General features: G+C 44.5%; 1 long non-coding RNA gene across 1 annotated transcript in view; it reads left to right on the plus strand.

Moving 5' to 3' along the window:
* The window catches only part of LOC104912177, a 55,071-nt gene extending 52,062 nt beyond the window's left edge, over positions 1-3,009 (plus strand). Inside the window, exons 3-4 of the long non-coding RNA XR_004160659.1 lie at positions 929-1,061; positions 1,982-3,009. This is a non-coding gene — a long non-coding RNA (uncharacterized LOC104912177). The remainder of the gene's footprint in view (positions 1-928; positions 1,062-1,981) is intronic.
* The last annotated feature ends 2,407 nt before the right edge of the window (positions 3,010-5,416 follow it).

Here is a 5,416-nt window from a genome sequence, read left to right on the forward strand (position 1 = left end):
TTTTAAGAGTATGATTTTTAAGAGGGCTCATTACAGCAGAGCCCCCACGGGGCTGCTTGTACCTTTAGCCACTTTCCGCCTGCACTGCCAGCTTCTCTGCATCGGATGCCACCAGGCAGCACAGGGTGCGGTGGCCGTGGCGGCCAGGTTTGCTGCCAGGCGGTGCTGGCACTGCTTCTTCCCACCCGGGGGATTTCTTCCCTGACAATTTTTGGCTTCTTCAGGTTGCTTTGTAGCTGCACAGAATATGTAATGTTTCACGCTAGCAGAGAGGCTGACAGGGAAGTTAAATACAGACTGCAAAGATAGATCATCTTCCAGTATCACTTTGTTTTTTGCTGCTCTAAAATCATTTTGCTTGTTCCTGCAGCTCCTATAAAGCCAGAAGAGCTCTCTATATTTGCTTCCCGGATGCCTTTTTCTCCTCTGCCTATAACTATAAAAGCAGCTTTTCAAGCTCCAAATCAGAGATAAATTGGAATCACTGCTGTAGAAATAAAACACAAGACTAATCAAATTGTAGCACAGGAAGCAGCCTTCAGCCAGTGCATTTTTGAAAGCTATTTTTAGAATATATTTTTATTTTGTCACTCCATATGGGAAGTCAAACCCATATGGTTTGGGAGAATGGAAGGCTGGGCTTTTACAGAGCTCTCACAAACCATCCCTCCGTGGCCCCGTACTTCAACATGTGCTGAAATCCGATTGTCTGCAGTGGGATTCAGCACATCAGCTCCATGCTGGCTGAGGCCTGAAGCCCTGCCTGAGGTTGTCGCGGTATTACTCCCTCCTGAGATGTCAAACTACTCTGTGTTCGTTAAATCAGTCTCCAGTTAACTTAACTCTTCTTAATTATGACATTTCTAATTCATACATTTTCCTTTCTTTCCCCTCTCCATTTCTTCATTTCTCCTCCATGGTTTGGAAGCCCTAATGAACAAACGCGTTTGGTCCAGCAGCAGCCTACATGTGGAGCTGAGCATCACTCTCCTGCCCTGTGCACATAACATTGCAGATGCCAACACAGATGGGACACAAAATTCTGCCCAGAGCACTCTCAGGTACGCTGATGAGACAAGAACTGACCAGGAAAGGTCTCACCCAGGTGATAAAGTGTATTCTGCTCCTGTCTACCAATAGCTGTGCTCTTGAGGTCCTCTTTTCTAGAAGCAAGTGAAGAGATCTCAGTAAGAACAGCAGTGTGATAACAGTTGTGGGGTTAGCTGAGGTTTTCATATGGAACCAAAGTCTCCCTCTAACAATGACAAAATTCCACAGGTCTTCTTGTGGGGAGCACAGCATCCAAACTCACTGCATGGGTAAATGAAGACAGCTAGTGCTGTTTGCTGATTTCAGCTTGATGTAACCAATTTCACTGGTCCAGTTAGGCTGCATGACAGTGTGAAATACTTAAATAGCCATTGTAGTATTTCTGAGAGGACAGCTGGCTGCAGGTACTCTGCAAGATCACAGTGCAGCTGTGCTTTCAGAGCTCACACAACAGGCAGAGGCTCAGCAATTTGGGTGGCAGGGATGACAGGGGTTCAGTATGGCCAATCCCCCATAGAGCTGCTTTCTGACTGCAGGAGAAGTCATCTCCTGTGTTGCTTTTGATCAGGGGCTGTATTTGGCCTCTGCGTAGGAGCAGAGCTAAAGGAGGGAGCACGGCATTGCCTGCAGCATTCGGCCTTCAGCAGAGCCCCGCGCGAGGCAATTCCTGCACATCTGTGCTGACAGGGCTGTGACAGGAGGTCCCCAAACCAGCAGCCATGCTTCCATGCCTGTGCTGAAAGGAGATGCACAGCAAGGCAGGCAGAAAAGCTGCACGGGGCAGCGCTGCTGTGCCTCCTGCCTGCAGTGTGTCAGCCAGGCAGCACCGTTCTCCCATCTTTGCAGGAGCACATCTGTGCAATGGAAGCCTGTGGGGTTTGTTGCACACCTACTGACAGTTCACATTTTAATCCTTTTTGTTTCTTTTTAGGAAACAATTCTCTGACCTCTTTTGTGTGAAGTGCGATGGCGATAGCACTGTGCAGTGAGGAGTCCTGAATGATGGAAATGCAGAGATGTCTGCTGAGGTTTGCATACTTCTGCCGCCATGCAGAAGAGATCTCATACTGAAAGTGTGGATCACAGCTGAACCCCCATATGGATTATTTCAATGGAAAGTCGAGAAAACAGCTATTGATTTCTCTTTCATGAATATAAAGCAGAGATCTTGCGTAAGGGAAGACAACGTTAAAATAACCAAGCACCAGAAGGGGCTAAGGGAAAAGCCTGAGGTTAGAGCAGAAAGAAATATTCATATTCAAAGTTTATAACTGTTTTGAAATAATAAGAACTATGGTTAAACTATTTACTTCAGTTAGCTTCATAATCTGAAAACCACCGTCACTTAGATCCTACTTATAAAGATGTATTCTACACCATTCTGAAATCCCAGAAGACAATAAAAAACTGTGGGCCTTCTGATGTCTGAATGTGTTGGGATTAGGTGCAAGTTGCGGGGCGTTCCTAGAAACACTATTTCAGAACATTTGAACACTACAACTTTTGGATCAGTCCATGCAGTTGGGTGATGTGTGTGACACGGGTGCCTGGCTGTGCTGAGATGGATTTGTGATGCTTTTCCTGAGCTTCACCTCCTCCAACTGAGCATCACAGCCCCTGTGAAGTCAACCAAGAGTTTGCCGTTGACTTAACAGAGCCAGAATTCCATCCCAGGACAGAAACAACTGAAGTAGAGTGCCATGGGCTGGTGACCTGCAGCAACCTCAGGTGATGAAGGAGCAAAAATTTCCTTGTCACAAAACTGATGTCATCAGCCCAAGGTTCCCTGATTTCACTCTGGATTTTCTGCTATGTTTCCGTTCATGTTGCAGCTCTGTGGATAACGTGTTAAGGCGCTGTTCTTAAAAAAGAAAGATTTAACTTTTTTAAAGGAATGGGTGATTTGTAGAAGACATTTGTGTAATTTTGTATTCTAAATGTGATTTATTTTTATAAATAAATTTGCATAAAATCTCCAGCCCTTGATGTCATAGTCCTATTTTATCTTTAATTCAGATGCTCAAGAAATGTAAATTATTTTTACAGCTAAATAAAAGCTATACAAAGCTGCCAGGAAAGAATAATGAGATACACATTGTGCCATGCAGCCATGATAAATCCAGCAGCACCATGGTTACAGTCAAAATGTGAGGCCATCAGCAACTAGGGGACATCAATGCATATAGATTCCTCAAACCAATCTTAACTGGGGAAGCTCATGACACCAGGTTAGCAAGAGAAAATATTTACCTAAAGGATACACAGACATCTAATAGGAGGAACAGCTGGTTTATATAGCAAGGTTTTATTGCAGAATAAAAATATCATAGTTGGGCCATGCACCATGTATATGCTTTGCAGAAATAAAGATATCAGTGAATTACTGGTGGATATGCCACCAGTGGTATGAGGATGGTCCCAGGGAGGTGAATTTGCAGCCCCTCGGTTAGAATGGTAACCCCAGCGCCCTGGTGCAAGGCTGACTCACACAGTAAGCAGGAGATGGGCTCCCCCAAGCAGCAATTAACTCAAAGATGAGGAGATAATTACAGAGAAGGAGGGTGTGGAGAGCCCCAGCTGACACCAGCTAAAGGAAAATGAATAAAAGGTGCCCTGAGGGCAGAGGCTGCTCCTTTAGTGAGGAGGGTCAGGGCTGGGTTGTGTGGAGCTGCAGGAGGACAAGCCCTGCTTCCCATGACCAGCTGGAGCAGGTAGGCCTCCTTGTTCTGTTTTTGTCTCGTCTCAGGCTGCATGTCATAGAAATGCTGCTTTTTTGGTGTGCTTTTTTGCTGCTGCTTTTCTGCTAGAACCACCTCAATCCACTCAGCTCTTCAGAGCTAAAACACACCCAACTGAATCTGGTATACGTGTGCTGCTGGCTTGTTGCTATTCCCTATTTGCTGAATTACAGCGGTGTTGAGTTAATTAAGCTCAGCATTTGGGTCAAGCAGCTCCAAGAGTGCTTCCTGGTGCCCGGAGCTGGGTGGCTGCTACAGGGCTGGGGAGGAGGAGGTGCTCAGGAGCCACAGGATCTGGCAGTGTCACAGGGAGAACGTCCTGTGTGGGACTGAAGGGCCTCTGGGCTCTTGGCATCCTGAGGAACTGTGCACTGTGATGGTTGGTGGGGACAACAGCATGCAGCAAGTAGGGGTAGCCAAAAACTTTCCTCAAACTCAGCTTTGTTTACTTGAATCCGGCAGTGAATGTGTGTGCCTCTCTGGGGTCCTGTTGATTCTAAGGACTGCTCATGTGCCTTAGTAGAGCTAAGTGTGAAGGCTGGTTGTGATCATCTCTGGGTGTCAAGCTTTGTGTCTGTCTGTGAGGCTAATGACCACCACCAGGTTTACAGACCTGCTTCTGGTCTTTGGACATGCCGAGGCATTTTATTCAATATATTTAAAGATGAATGCCTCCACCTAAAGATATAATGCTTTTATTTTAGAGACAGTGGAGCATAGATAAATGGGGAGTTGTAAACTTCATGCCTTTTGAAGCTTAAGGTTTTTTAAATTTGTGTAACTTAAGGAACTGGATAATGCTGCTTAGAGACATTTAAATACAAAAAAAATCATGCTCAGCACACAGCTCTTACTATAGGGCTCTGCCCAGAGTGAATTTTTATGCTTGAGTTATAAACCCTTGAAAAATGGGGATCCTAATGCAAAAGCTGACACAGCTTTAACTAAAGCAGCTCAAGTAAGTGCTGCTATAATTATTTGCTCATTAATTACAAATTTTGCAAGACACGAGAGTAACACAAATTGGAAAATAGGAATAATTATCAGTAATAATGCTACAGAAGCCGGACACATTGAAAGTATCTTCCTCTTTAAATTTAATAATAGCAAGACAGCTAGGAAACTAATAAGAAATATATAATTGAAAATTAACCTTGCAAATCTGCTGTTAATAAACCATGGTACTCTTGCATTACAATAATTTTAGAGCCCTCAATTTGCATGTGAAGTGTTATCCCAGGTAGCACTTTGTGTGTTCACAACAATTAGTGTGTCTCTGCATTAAAACAAAAATGCAAAAGTAGAATTTGGTGCGGTTGGACAGTGCAGAATAATATGTAGTGTGGTTCTCAGTAGCTCAGTGCCAGAATGAGTGGAAAGCAAACACACAATGGTGATTTTTGTGCCTGCTGTTATGCCTGAATGCTGTTTTGTTGTTGTTGAATTGTGTATTGTGCTTTGTGCTTTTATCCTCAGCTTGCTTCATGTTTGTGTAAATGCACCAGTGTAACTACTGGACTGCCTGCACTTAGGTGTTCTCTGAGGTTTGAGGTTTGGATATTTGCCATAGAATACAGAACCCTTTGACATGGAAGGAACCCCAAAAAGCCATCAGTCAAACCCCCCCC

The sequence above is a fragment of the Meleagris gallopavo genome, chromosome 9 (genome assembly GCF_000146605.3).
Source record: "Meleagris gallopavo isolate NT-WF06-2002-E0010 breed Aviagen turkey brand Nicholas breeding stock chromosome 9, Turkey_5.1, whole genome shotgun sequence".
NCBI lineage: Eukaryota > Metazoa > Chordata > Aves > Galliformes > Phasianidae > Meleagris > Meleagris gallopavo.